This window comes from Bombina bombina, chromosome 2 (assembly GCF_027579735.1).
Source record: "Bombina bombina isolate aBomBom1 chromosome 2, aBomBom1.pri, whole genome shotgun sequence".
Taxonomy (NCBI): Eukaryota; Metazoa; Chordata; class Amphibia; order Anura; family Bombinatoridae; genus Bombina; species Bombina bombina.
This window is the reverse complement of record NC_069500.1, coordinates 1,343,521,191-1,343,537,875: the sequence shown is the minus strand read 5'-3', so window position 1 is coordinate 1,343,537,875 and position 16,685 is coordinate 1,343,521,191.

Below are 16,685 nucleotides of genomic sequence, written 5' to 3'. Positions count from 1 at the left end.
ATATATATATATATATATATATATATATATATATATATATATATATATTAAAAAAAAATCAGAAGAAAGTGCACTCTCACTCAAAGGTACATCTGCAAGAGTGCCAACGGTTAAATACAGTGAATTGTGGGAGACACTTGCTGGTCTTTCAAAAAAAGTGTTTTTATTCCTTGTGACATTTCAGGGACACATTCCCCTTCCACATACATACACTCTGAGGAAGGGGAGTGTCCCCCCGTAGCGTCACAAGGAATAATAAACACACAAATCCTCCCATGTAAAGGCTCAAGGTATGCACTGCTTACGACTCACAACAGCTGTATTTATGAAGTTCTCAAAAACTACAAGTGCCCCCTGGACAGTGTTTAGTTAATAACAAACAACAGTGAAGACTAGGTATATGTATCAATATAAATATCCTCTTTGAGGTAATGGATCTCTCACCAGATTATCGCAGTGAACGCAACATCTCAAGGCTCCTGCTTACACGGTCTTGGCCCCCGCCCCTTCAAATCCCTTCAACCTCTCTGTTTTGACAATGTTTGTTGTCCACAATGCCAGATAGACTGGTTCTACTTACAGTCATGGTAGGATTTTGGAGGGCACGTAGTTAGAGCGTCACATGCTCATCCCGTTAGCCAATCGAGTCTGAGCTGGAAATCCAATAATGTAAGTGGGCTAAATATTCAGTAAACGGAGTGCTGAGGCTCCAGCTGGAGAAAAAAATTGCCAATATACACACAGACGGATTGTGCTAATGTCTAACCATTCTCTCTATATTTTTTTATCATTCAGTGTTTTACTTTGCAAAGTTGTAGAATAAAGGAGTGCTTGTTCATAAGACGTTCGCTGGTTCTGTGTATATTAGTCACAAGGAATAAGACCATTTTTTTGAAAGACTAGCGAGTGCCTCCCTCAATTCGCTATATATATATATATATATATATATATATATATATATATATATATATATATATATATATATATATATATAAATCCAAGAAGATCAGCACTCACCAGCACCTCCAACCACTGTATGCTCTGCCAAGAACAAAATAGACCAGCATGCTCAACAGGACTCGGCAACGATCCCAACTGCCCAACACATAAGCAGGCACCACAGATTGTTCCAAATACCCCACAGAGGCCTTGGTCACATGAATAGTTATACGTTGTGTGTATTACTATTCATGTGACCAAGGCCTCTGCGGGGGGCCAAAACGTTATGTGTTTGACACAATAAAGGTGTTTGGAACAATCTGTGGTGCCTGCTTATCTGTTGGGCAGTTGGGATCTTTGCCGAGTCCTGTTCAGCCTACTGGTCTATATATATATAGACCAGTAGACCGGCAACATGTCTTAGCCAAACGTGTTAGTCTATTCCGATGTATATTTTACCATAATCAGGATGTTTTCCACTTTTTAATTGATGAAATAAAGACATTTTGGATTTTTAAGATGCACTTTGGAACTTTTTTGCATGTTTAGGAGTGATTAAAACACTACTCTATACAAAAAGCAGCGCACCTAAATGACAAATAAAAACACAAAAATAGCTAAATATACCGTAAATGATCTCTAAAACAATATGGAACACTGTTAGGCGATATTAAAATGATGTGCTAAAATATTATGCTTAAAATAAATGATATTCAAATATGTGAACAAGGTCCCATAAACAATAAACAAAAATGACACTAAATCCACAGTATATATGTATAAAAGGAGAAATGTCACCTATATGAGTGGATACTGGGTGTCATAAAAAAAATCCACTGTTTAAATGTTGCAGAGGAATGGTGCGAGAACAAATGCTCTATCCAGCTTAATGATGGAGTTCTTCTTGTAAGAATCTTTCTTTATGGGAATCCTCCGGTGCCGCTATCCACAAGACCCTGATTGCTATAAGATCTCCTTGTCAATGCTAGAACAACAGTAAGAGAGACAAGCGCAACCGCAATTCACTGTACCAATTTATTTCAGTCAGACAACTGACTACATAAAAATACACTTACAAGAGACAAGAATAAAAAATGCCCATAAAGACTACTCAGCCTCACTGATGTTCCAGTCCGATTGGTGTTACGGTTCTCCGTCAGTTTGTATGCAGGGAACTGCTATAGTCACCTCCCCTTAGACAGATGCAGCCACCGGACGCTTGTGGGCATACAGGACGGAATGAGCACACAATCCTTAGGTGCATCACCTATCACCTGAACGCGTTTTTGTCTACTTATGGGTAAACTTTTTCAACAGGAAGTGCTTGTGCAATGATAAATGTCTTATGCTGTCGGCATTTATCGATGTGCGGCGGACATGATACGCTACATTGTATCATGTTCATCCGCACTTTAATAAATGGGCCCCCTAGTCTCACTTTTTCTTAATCTGGGATTTGACAGGCAGCTCTTTCAGCCAATAGGAGCCACACCATACGCCCTATGTAAATTACTGACAGCACACTCCCATGCTGTAACTAGAAGCCAAATCAGGCATGAAGCACAAATGTACAAGTGCCACTACGCTATTTGTGCAGCTGAAACAGTGAATTGGCTTTAGCAGGAGTGATTAGCAGGTCTATGAATACGGCAACATGTCTTAGCCAAAACGCATTAGTCTATACGATGTATATTTTACCATAATCAGGATGTTTTTCCACTTTTTAATTGATGAAATAAAGAGATTTTAGATTTTTAAGCTGCACTTTGGAACTTTTTGCATGTTTAGGAGGGATTAGCAGCCTCACTGTTTCAGATGCGCAAATAGCGTAGTGAGTCGGCTTCTAGTTACCAGCACGGGAATGTGCTGTCAGTAATTTACATAGGCTACTATTGGCAGAAAGAGCTGCCTGTCAAATCCCAGATTGAAAATGTAAGACAGAGGCTGTATTGCAGCAGGTAACGGAGCCTCACAAAAAGTTTTTTTTTTTATAGAAGTCAAATTTGATTTTCACTAAAATAAGCACATTAATATGCTTAAAATTACAAGAGCTTTCAAAATATTTAAAGTTAGTTAGCTGAATTTACCATCACTTTAAGCTTTACACTTTCTATTCTCTTTTTGTATTTTGTATTTTAATGCATTTAGATTCTGTATACAGCAATTCTGATTATGCTTAGAAAGTTTCTGTGTAACTTTAACAATTTAAGGTCATACTTTGTATATTTATATGTTTATTTTACAAATTACATTGCACTTTATATTTTTTCTATTTAAAATAAATCTGACAACTTCAGTTTCCCAGAGAGCTTCATTACTTTTTATGGGCCCGATAATTAAAGATTCTCTAGTTTGGAGAGAAATTATAGTGCACACTTCCCAAGTACTTTACTTACTGGATTCTATTAAAAAAGAGTGGAACTTGGAAGTCCCAGAGAAACGAGAGATGTCTTCCATAAAAAGTAATGAGGCTCTCTGGGATACAGAATTTCACAGGGAAGAATGAAGTTAAAAACTGAGCACCTTGGACTAAAAAAATCTTGGTTTGCAGCAAAATAAACTGAACATTTTCCACTTCACTTTAACTTGGTTTTACCTCTAGTTTAGTATATACTTTACTTTTCTGTAAGTTAAATAAGTGTATTGTAAATTTTACGCAAACTTCACTTGCATAAAGCTGGTGAGAAAAATCAGTGAGACTAGCCTGTGTAAAATGCTTACACTAATTCATGAGAATGAGTAATCTTTAGACATACCCTGGGAACTCCCCTGCTCACCCCGGGGAACTTCGCTGACCCTCCAACTTTCTGAAGCTGACATTGTAATTTATCAAAGATAAAATATGGGTTTGTCTCTCCTTCACATGCAGAAATGCCCCTTAGATAAGTATAGCAAAATGTGCCTGTATAGAATCTTGCGAGAGATTTTGCAGTGCTAGAGAATCATTTTAGATAATCTCATCTGAGTGGAGTGGTTTATGGAAGGCATCTCTCATCTCTCTGAGACTTCATATAGCATTTAGTGAGTTGCAATGATGTGGGCATTTTTTATTTATTTTTTTATTTTATTTTTTAATAAACTTCTGGAGTCTCGTTTTGTCATATAGTTGTCATATAAGTATGTTTAATAAAGTGCCATGCATCACTAAATCTCTTCTATGGATATAAAGTAGATGGCATCACAGGGGTGATGTAAATGGTTCTATTCTCTTGCTAGGACATGCAGCTTCACAAAAGGGGTTACAGGGTTTCGGAATCTGATCTAAGGCCTTCTGCTTCTCACTGGCATAATGGGAACTGTAGGAACATGTAATGGGGATGCAGAATCATTCATCTGGTCAACCGGCCCCAATGCTTCTAATTCTTAAGACCGCTGCTCCTTAACTCGCCCGCCTGCTCTGAGGCTGCAGACCTCAATCCGCCAGATCGAGTATGATTGGGTTTATTGACACCCCCTGCTAGCGGCCGATTGGCCGTGAATCTGCAGGGGGCTGCATTTCACAAGCAGTTCTCCAGAACTGCTTGTGCAATGTTAAATGCTGACAGTGTACGCTGTCGGCATTCAGCGATGTCTGGCGGACATGATTCGCTACAACGGATCATGTCCTCCAGACATTGATAAATCGGCCCCATGGTGTCAACATTCTGTTTTTTAAAAAAATAAATATAAATTTAAAGAATTTATATAAATTCTTACATGGCTTATGTAAGATGCAAATGGTCAATGCACAGACTCTGCTAATTAAATGATACTGTGTTATTCTCTTATGCTAAGAATAACTAAGTCACTGGGTTCCTTAATGCATATCATGTGTATGTCCTAGTATTATATTCTTATAATTTTACAGACATCACCCGCTATTGCTTGATCACTACCCATTGAAGAAAATGCTCAGGGCTATAAATACACTACATGTTGTTAAATCCTTAACCTGAAATCCACTAGACCTAAATATGATGCAGGCCAGAAACAAACCATTTATTATTCTGATTTTTTTAAGCAAGACACATAAGGAAACTTTCAAGGAAATGGGGTTTTCTTGAGGGTAAGAAATGATTATCTGCCAGGAGGGGGGTCTAACTCTGTATGATGAGAAAGCACTTTGGAGCCACAAAAAAACAACTGTACCATTGTTAAGAATATAAATAAGATCACAACAGTTTACTAGTTAAAATAAAAGTTCAGACTGTACAATACACTCCTTTATCACTGGCAGACTTGCAGTGTTCTTCAAAGTAAGTGAACATGAATAGTGCAAAAGGTCTATTTAGTAAACAAATGTATTGATCAATAAAATACCTAAAATAGCTTTGTAGAAAATGAAAATTCAGTTTTCAAAAGTCAATATAAAATTCATTGATTACTTAAAAAAATTGTGTTTGTATTGTTAATTTCAAACATTATTGAGATTTAAAAAACGTGTGTATATCATAGAACTTAAAAAATAAAACCTATGGTACTGTAAAGTCATCATATTGACACTTTTATTAGATACAGGAAAAAAAACTACAGCTTAATTTAATTTAAAAAAAAAAATGAAAATAAATATCTGTATTCCCCCTAAAAGATAAAAATGTTTACTGCTCAAAGTTTATTAAAGGGACAGTCTACACCAGGGGTCAGCAACCATTTTAAAGTCTTACCTTAGATTAAGCTGCAAATAGCTTCCTGCATCCTTTCTATATCATACAGCGGGAACAGTAAAAAAAGCTATTTTAAAATTAATATTGTTTCTGGACACATTGAAATGGCTGTCAAGCTCTGCCCACTGATGACATCACGATCTGGGCTGTATATGGTGTCCAGTCACAAAAGGCTCACTAGTTGGATTCAACTGACTGTCAATGCTACTCAGCGGAGTACCCAGATGCAGCCCAGATCATGATGTCATCAGTGGGCAGAGCTTGGCAGCCATTTCAAACTGGCCAGAAACAATATTAATCTTAAAATAACTTTTTTACCGTTCCTGCTGCATGATATAGAAATGGTGCAGGAGGATATTTGTAGCTTAATCTAAGGTAAGACTTCAAGATGAGGACTAAGGTGTAGACTGTCCGTTTAATAGGAAGAAACATTCTAATATGTTTCATACCTGCATACTGAGGCCATTTAATACATGTACCATAGCAAAATGAAAAACAACTATTTTTGGTAATTTGTAGAAAAGGGTGTAGCAAAACTTGTTTGCAGGTGTGCCAACTATTGGACCTGCACCAAGGTCCCAAGAAAACAGTCCAAAAATAATAGTATCGCTGCACCACCAATTGTATTAAAACATCATGTTTTTATTTAGCCACTTTAAAACAGACGTTTCGGACCCATGTCCTTATTCATCTCTGAGACATGAATAAGGACATGGGTCCGAAACGTTGTCTGTTTTAAAGTGGCTAAATAAAAACATGATGTTTTAATACAATTGGTGGTGCATCTATACTATTATTTTTGGACTATTTTTGGTAATTTAACTGATTGAATTTCAGTCCCTACAAATAGATTTTAAATGATTATGTCAAGCAGACTGACATCTGTTAGCAGCCAATGGAAAAGGAGATTTTCATTAAAAAACATTTCACTATTTCTAATGACTGACTTCTGTGTTTGATTACTGATTGTCATTATCTTATGACATGTGTGCAATTACCTCTTTCCTATTAATTTGTCTCAGTATATGATTACAATGTGTATAAAGCACAAACACTTCATAACAAACTTTATTGTGTTAGTTAAACTGATCTGAGACTGCAAGTTTCATGCTCATCTTTTAAAATGTAATGGCAAAACATTTCTTGATAAAATAAATAAAAAGCTGTTAAAAGAACATTAAACTTCTGTGCACAACTACAAAAGAATAATAACTACTCACTATGTTCCTGCAACTTTTTTCAATTTTTTTCCCCTGTTTTAAAGCTTAAAGGTGCCAGATACTAAAGCTCCGCCTCTTCGTACTGGGCGCCACCATCTTGGAGGTCAAGTTTTCTCACAGCCTGTGACAGTAGTGTGAATTTACATAACAATGAGGTTGTCAACTTTTTCAACACTGTATAAAGTGTTTCAGGTTAGGGTGCATTAAACAAAGCAGGAGCTCTACATTTGTCAGCTGCTGCATTGCTATATATGTTTTTGAGTCCTCTTTCAAATAACTTTTGTATAACTGTAAAACTGTGTAAAAAAATACAAAAATGTAAAGCTCACACAAGGTATCATGCACACTAACTCCAAGCAAATGATAAAGCTGTAAAAAAAAAAAAAAAAGTGGCAAATATTACTGATCTGTAAGTGCGCACTATTTCTGTCACAGGCTGTGAGAATACTGAACTCCAAGATGGCGGCGCCCAGTATGAAGAGGTGGAGCTTCAGTATCTGGCACCTTTAAGCTATTAAAATATGAAAACTGATTTGAAAAGATCTACAGGATGAATGAAACGCAATAACATAGTGAGTAGTTACTATTTTTTTCAGTTGTTCACAGCAGTTTAATGTCCCTTTAAATGAAGAATTCTTTAGTAAGGATATGCAGTCTTTTTCAAGTTGTGCTTTCATGTAGTGCCCTAGGGAGCACAACCTGGGATTTACATGCTTTTGCACATTTTAGTGAGAACTTAGACTGACAGGTTTTTTTTAAAATTGATTATTTATATAATATATACAGTTAAAGGTTGGAACTTTCATGATTCAGATAGGGCATGTAATTTTAAACAACTTTTTAATTTACTTTTATCATCAATTTTGCTTTGTTCTCTTGTTATTCTTAGTTGAAAGCTAAACCTAGGTAAACTCTTGAAGGCCACCTCTGCATTTTACAGTTTTTCACAGCTAGAGGGCGTTAGTTCATGTGTTTCATGTAGATAATTGTGCTCATGCACATAGTTTATTTAAGAGTTTGCACTAATTGCCTGAAATGCAAGTCTGTCAAAAGATGTGAGATAAGGAGGTAGTCAGCAGAAGCTTAGACACAAGGTAATTACATAGGTAAAAAGTATATGTTTGGTGTTTTCTGTCCCTTTAATCTTGTTTAATATGGGTGTGTTAGACTATCATAAACTCTCCAAGAGAATAATAAGCACTGTGTTGAAACAACAAAATAATCCATGCATAAATAAACAAATACATACATACATGCATAAACAAATAAATACACACATAGATGCATAAACAAATAAATACACACATAGATGCATAAACAAATAAATACAAACATGCATGCATAAATAAACACACACATGGATGCATAAATAAATAAATACACACATACATGCATAAACAATAAATACATACATACATGCATAAATAAATACACACATACATGCATAAATAAATAAATACCCACATACATGCATAAACAAATAAATACACACATACATGCATAAATAAATAAATACATGCATAAACAAATAAATACACACATACATGCATAAATAAATAAATACATGCATAAACAAATAAATACACACATACATGCATAAATAAATAAATACACACATACATGCATAAATAAATAAATAAATACACACATACACGCATAAACAAATAAATACACACATACATGCATAAATAAATAAATACACACATACATGCATAAATAAATAAATAAATACACACATACACGCATAAACAAATAAATACACACATACATACATGCATAAATAAATAAATACACACATACATGCATAAACAAATAAATACACACATGCATAAATAAATAAATACACACATACATGCATAAATAAATAAATAAATAAATACATGCATAAACAAATAAATACACACATACATGCATGCATAAATAAATAAATACACACATACATGCATAAATAAATACACACATACATGCATAAACAAATAAATACACACATGCATAAACAAATAAATACACACATACATGCATAAATAAATAAATAAATACACACATGCATAAACAAATAAATACACACATACACGCAAAAATAAATAAATAAATACACACATGCATAAACAAATAAATACACACATACATGCATACATAAATACACACATACATGCATAAATAAATACACATATACATGCATAAATACACACATACATGCATAAATAAATACACACATACATGGCATAAACAAATAAATACACACATACATGCATAAACAAATAAATACACACATACATGCATAAATAAATACACACATACATGGCATAAACAAATAAATACACACATACATGCATAAACAAATAAATACACACATACATGCATAAATAAATAAATACACACATACATGTATAAACAAATAAATACACACATACATTCATAAATACACACATACATGCATAAATAAATACACACATACATGCATAAATAAATACACACATACATGCATAAATAAATACACACATACATAAGCAAATAAATACATACATACATGCATAAATAAATACACACATACATGGCATAAACAAATAAATACACACATACATACATAAATACACACATACATGCATAAATAAATAAATACACACATACATGTATAAACAAATAAATACACACATACATGGCATAAATAAATAAATACACACATACATAAACAAATAAATACACACATACATGCATAAATAAATAAATAAATACACACATACATAAACAAATAAATACACACATACATGTATAAACAAATAAATACACACATACATGGCATAAATAAATAAATACACACATACATAAATAAATAAATACACACATACATAAACAAATAAATACACACATACATGTATAAACAAATAAATACACACATACATGGCATAAATAAATAAATACACACATACATAAACAAATAAATACACACATACATGCATAAATAAATACACACATACATGCATAAATAAATACACACATACATGCATAAATAAATACACACATACATGCATAAATAAATACACACATACATGCATAAATAAATACACACATACATGCATAAATAAATACACACATACATGCATAAATAAATACACACATACATGCATAAATAAATACACACATACATGCATAAATAAATACACACATACATGCATAAATAAATACACACATACATGCATAAATAAATACACACATACATGCATAAATAAATACACACATACATGGCATAAACAAATAAATACACACATACATAAATAAATACACACATACATGCATAAAATAAATACACACATACATGGCATAAACAAATAAATACACACATACATAAATAAATACACACATACATGCATAAATAAATACACACATACATGGCATAAACAAATAAATACACACATACATAAATAAATACACACATACATGGCATAAATAAATAAATACACACATACATGCATAAATAAATACACACATACATGGCATAAATAAATAAATACACACATACATGGCATAAATAAATAAATACACACATACATGCATAAATAAATACACACATACATGGCATAAATAAATAAATACACACATACATGGCATAAATAAATAAATACACACATACATGGCATAAATAAATAAATACACACATACATGGCATAAATAAATAAATACACACATACATGGCATAAATAAATAAATACACACATACATGGCATAAATAAATAAATACACACATACATGCATAAATAAATACACATATACATGCATAAATGGATAAATAGATCGATGGGTAGATAAATAGGAGTGTAGTAAATGCTTGTATTTAAATTATTGGGGATTATTCCATGAATAATGATCAGAGAAATATATTATATTTTATAATTGATTAAATTCCTATAAATCCTTTTAGTTAAAGGGACACTGTACCCAAAAAATTTCTTTCGTGATTCAGATAGAGCATGAAATTTTAAGCAACTTTCTAATTTACTCCTATTATCAAATTTTCTTCATTATCTTGGTATCTTTATTTGAAATGCAAGAATGTAAGTTTAGATGCCGGCCCATTTTTGGTGAACAACCTGGGTTGTCCTTGCTGATTGGTGGATAAATTCATCCACCAATAAAAAAGTGCTGTCCAGAGTACTGAAAACAAAAAAAGCTTAGATGCCTTCTTTTTCAAATAATGATAGCAAGAGAACAAAGAAAATTTGATAATAGGAGTACATTAGAAAGTTGCTTAAAATTGCATGCTCTTTCTGAATTACAAAAGAAAAAAATTTGGGTACAGTGTCCCTTTAAGTAAAAATACCCATCTCCCTTTATATACATTAGAATCTGCTATACACAATTTTCATCAACTAATCCATTAGAGGTGTATTGATTTGAATTAATATTTTACTAATAATATCAATCATGACATGTTCAATTAACAATTTTGTATTATTTTGAACACTTTTTTATAATTAGATTTTTAAAACATCCAAAGAATTATTATTATGAATGAACAGTCTGATGATACTATCTTAATTGTGTTCAAGTGACATTAAACAGTAAAACATGATAGATTTAATGATATATTCAAAGCAAAGGTTACCCTGAGAATAATATGTAGTTGTATTTTTGTTGTGATAAAATATGTGTAAGTTTTAGTTTCTATAAAGTACTTTAGTTTCAATAATAATAGTAATGAGTGCTGCCATGTTGAAGCCTAGGTTTCCTTTATCTAATCTCTTTTGTTAAAGGACAATTAGAGACAGAAAAAAAAGTATGCAAGCAATGGCTATTTAACAAGCATTAAAGTCTCTAAAACATTCCTCAATTCTATACAGCCTTTGGCACACTTTATCTGTGCCAAATTTTCCTTAGAAGAATATATTATACAAGGGAGAACTAGGTTTCAAAATGGCAGTGATATTACTTCATAGAATCTCGGTGGAACTGGAAAGCCTAACAATTTTCAGAGTTAAAGTGACATTCCAGCCTAAATTGGAATCCACGTGGGTGCATTTCAGTTTTTGGTAGAAGTATTTTTGTATTATACATATACAGGGAGTGCAGAATTATTAGGCAAGTTGTATTTTTGAGGATTAATTTTATTATTGAACAACAACCATGTTCTCAATGGACCCAAAAAACTCATTAATATCAAAGCTGAATAGTTTTGGAAGTAGTTTTTAGTTTGTTTTTAGTTATAGCTATTTTAGGGGGATATCTGTGTGTGCAGGTGACTTTTACTGTGCATAATTATTAGGCAACTTAACAAAAAACAAATATATACCCATTTCAATTATTTATTTTTACCAGTGAAACCAATATAACATCTCAACATTCACAAATATACATTTCTGACATTCAAAAACAAAACAAAAACAAATCAGTGACCAATATAGCCACCTTTCTTTGCAAGGACACTCAAAAGCCTGCCATCCATGGATTCTGTCAGTGTTTTGATCTGTTCACCATCAACATTGCGTGCAGAAGCAACCACAGCCTCCCAGACACTGTTCAGAGAGGTGTACTGTTTTCCCTCCTTGTAAATCTCACATTTGATGATGGACCACAGGTTCTCAATGGGGTTCAGATCAGGTGAACAAGGAGGCCGTGTCATTAGATTTTCTTCTTTTATACCCTTTCTTGCCAGCCACGCTGTGGAGTACTTGGACGAGTGTGATGGAGCATTGTCCTGCATGAAAATCATGTTTTTCTTGAAGGATGCAGACTTCTTCCTGTACCACTGCTTGAAGAAGGTGTCTTCCAGAAACTGGCAGTAGGACTGGGAGTTGAGCTTGACTCCATCCTCAACCCGAAAAGGGCCCACAAGCTCATCTTTGATGATACCAGCCCAAACCAGTACTCCACCTCCACCTTGCTGGCGTCTGAGTCGGACTGGAGCTCTCTGCCCTTTACCAATCCAGCCACGGGCCCATCCATCTGGCCCATCAAGACTCACTCTCATTTCATCAGTCCATAAAACCTTAGAAAAATCAGTCTTGAGATATTTCTTGGCCCAGTCTTGACGTTTCAGCTTGTGTGTCTTGTTCAGTGGTTGTCGTCTTTCAGCCTTTCTTACCTTGGCCATGTCTCTGAGTATTGCACACCTTGTGCTTTTGGGCACTCCAGTGATGTTGCAGCTCTGAAATATGGCCAAACTGGTATGGCATCTTGGCAGCTGCACGCTTGACTTTTCTCAGTTCATGGGCAGTTATTTTGCGCCTTGGTTTTTCCACACGCTTCTTGCGACCCTGTTGACTATTTTGAATGAAACGCTTGATTGTTCGATGATCACGCTTCAGAAGCTTTGCAATTTTAAGAGTGCTGCATCCCTCTGCAAGATATCTCACTATTTTTGACTTTTCTGAGCCTGTCAAGTCCTTCTTTTGACCCATTTTGCCAAAGGAAAGGAAGTTGCCTAATAATTATGCACACCTGATATAGGGGGTTGATGTCATTAGACCACACCCCTTCTCATTACAGAGATGCACATCACCTAATATGCTTAATTGGTAGTAGGCTTTCGAGCCTATACAGCTTGGAGTAAGACAACATGCATAAAGAGGATGATGTGGTCAAAATACTCATTTGCCTAATAATTCTGCACTCCCTGTATTAGCAAAACTGTTTCTAATAAAAGCTGTAGCTGTTTCAAATGTGTATTTAAGTATGTACCATGCGCAAGCATCTTAAACAAAGCCCTTGCTCAGAGAGCCTAAGGTGCTTCTACCCTTTGGTAATGACTCAATTTGTTAATTGCTGACATGATACAAGCTCCACTGGCACTTTGAGCAGCTGCATTATTTAAAATGCTGGTGCACTGAGAATATCTAGCTATGCTTCACGTGCATAAGCAGAGAAAAATGTTAACACTAAACAGTGATCATTTTTTGTAGGAGCATTGTGGGTACATGTATATTGCAAATATGTTTCTATTTAAAGATGTAATCTATGTGCAATTAAATTTTGACCAGAATGTTCCTTTAAATTAGAGGCAAAAGGGTTAAAATAAATTCTGAAAGTATATTGCAAAGTCTTTTTACCTCACATAATGAAACTTTTATAGTACAATTACAAAATGTTTAATGTCCCCTTACATTTTTTAGTTTAAAAGCATAACTTGATCTATATTTTAACATTCTATAGAACCAGGAAACAAATATATTTTTTAACATAGGAACACAACATGTACAAAATGTATATATTAAATAAATTATATATATATACTGTATATACTGTTTAAAACAGTCCAAAAAGTATGATGTTTTATTAGATAAATCCATCCATTCATTCCTTATTAAACAAAATCTAAGCCAAATAATATATAAGAGCAACTTGAAATGAATACAAACAATAAACAATACAATGAAATACATTAATTACTATGTCTCAAGTACAATTTTCTATGGTTGGCTGGAAAATATGAGTCATGTAGTCGTGACTTGTACTCACAGATAGATTTATGTCTTTGCTGCCCTAGGAGTGGGATACTTTAGTCTCTCATGCTTTTTTTATCTACTGGTCTACAGCATTACCCCCGGGGTTAACTGCCTGTGACTCTGCAAGTATTGCAGCTTTATGTGAGTGCGATAGCAACCAAAGCTTAGCCTGTTTGTGGGTCATGGGATGTGTACCCGGTCCGGCCTGGATGTGCTGTCCACTCCTAAACTTTGCTTGTGCCCGGAGTGATTACATAAGTCTGTGAACCCTGACTTGTTCCCAGTTTGTTTATTAGCCTGCATTTGTGTGTGTGGCTGCAGTTGTGTGGCTGTGTTAGGGACTCAGGCACTAGGAAGAGACCTTGACGTGGTGCCTGAGCTTGTCCCATTTGGCCAAATGCGGTAACTAACTCTTCCAGTTTTGCTTTTATTCTTAGCTGAGAGCTTGTGAGCGAGTGCTGGACTTTTTTTTATGTGTGTGTAACTGTATAGATAGATAGATAGATAGATAGATAGATAGATAGATAGATAGATAGATAGATAGGTAGATAGATAGAAATCCCTCAGATTCTGAAGATCTATGTATCAATTTAAATGTAAGGAAACAGAAGTGTGGATTTCAAATATATTCAGGCGCAGAGGGGCCCAGATGAGTAAAACCAGTGGCACCGCAGGGCCACATCATTGGCTGGGGACCAATGGCACAGAGTAGAGGGAGGTCACGGAGTGACCTGTGCGCACAGCACATCTTACAAGGCTGTTCCGATACAGGTCAGGAAAGCCGGGGGTAGCGGGCCATGGAGCAGCCTGTGTGCAAAGTGCATGTTGCAAAGCCGCTTCTCTGCAGACCAAGCAGAGAGAATATTTCTCTAAATTGCTTTATCCCATGTCTATGTAGGACAACAGGAATTCTAAGAATATTTGAGTAGTAATGTGCGGCAGGAGTTAGGAGTGGCAGCTTTAAATATCTTCCCAAAGCTAGTCGAAGTATTGCTGGATATTCTAGTGCACAAATGACTAACCTTTGAATTATTTTGTGGAACTCTCTGCCTCGCTCTACACAACTCTCTCCTAGTTTTCAGACTTTCAAGCGCTCCTTAAAGACTCTACTGTTCAGTGATGCATATAATATACACTAACATTTTCCTATCTTAGTCCCTCTACTCCTTTAGTTATCCCTTTGAACCCCCTTAGCTTGTAAGCCTACGAGCCTAGCTGCTTTGTAGATCACTTTCATGAGAGATGATTTACAACAGTGAAACTCCTGGCAGGGCCCTCTAACCCTTTGCCTCCCATAACTGTCACCTTGTATATTAGACCCATGTCTAATAATTCTTAAATGCTACATTACTACATTTTAATATAGAGGACTTCAATAAAATTATGTAACCCATTCATTTTCTTATAAAACTTATAATATTTCTAAAAGCTTACATGTATTATTGTCCCTCATATCCTTTCCCTGGCCGCCTCCTGTTCAGTTCCTTTTGTTTACTAACAGGCGTGTGGTGCAGCCAATAAGAGAGGCACCACACGTCCTATGTATTTCAACAGCAGCACACTCTTGTGCAGCTGCTTTGAGACTAGATCCAATATCAATGCAAATGCCCTTGCTCCGTAGCATTGAGAGATCTGAAGGCAGTAAAAAGTGTACTAAAGCGGAGTAACTGTTTACTGTTCCGATCATTAAAGGCACAGTCTACTCCCTTCTCTAGCTTTGCACAAACCAATTACTTTATAACCTTTAAAACACTAAGGCCTAGATTTAGAGTTTGGCGGTAGCCATCAAAACCAGCGTTAGAGGCTCCTAACGCTGGTTTTTACCGCCCGCTGGTATTTGGAGTCAGTCAGGAAAGGGTCTAACGCTCACTTTGCAGCCGCGACTTTTCCATACCGCAGATCCCCCTACGCCATTTGCGTATCCTATCTTTTCAATGGGATCTTTCTAACGCCAGTATTTAGAGTCTTGGCTGAAGTGAGCGTTAGAAATCTAACGACAAAACTCCAGCCGCAGAAAAAAGTCAGTAGTTAAGAGCTTTCTGGGCTAACGCCGGTTTATAAAGCTCTTAACTACTGTGCTCTAAAGTACACTAACACCCATAAACTACCTATGTACCCCTAAACCAAGGCCCCCCCACATCGCCGCCACTCTATTAAAAAAAATTTTAACCCCTAATCTGCCGACCGCACACCGCCGCCACCTACGTTATCCCTATGTACCCCTAATCTGCTGCCCCTAATACCGCCGACACCTACATAATATTTATTAACCCCTAATCTGCCGCTCCCAACGTCGCCGCCACCTACCTACACTTATTAACCCCTAATCTGCCGACCGGACCGCACCACTACTATAATAAATGTATTAACCCCTAATCCGCCTCACTCCCGCCTCAATAACCCTATAATAAATAGTATTAACCCCTAATCTGCCCTCCCTAACA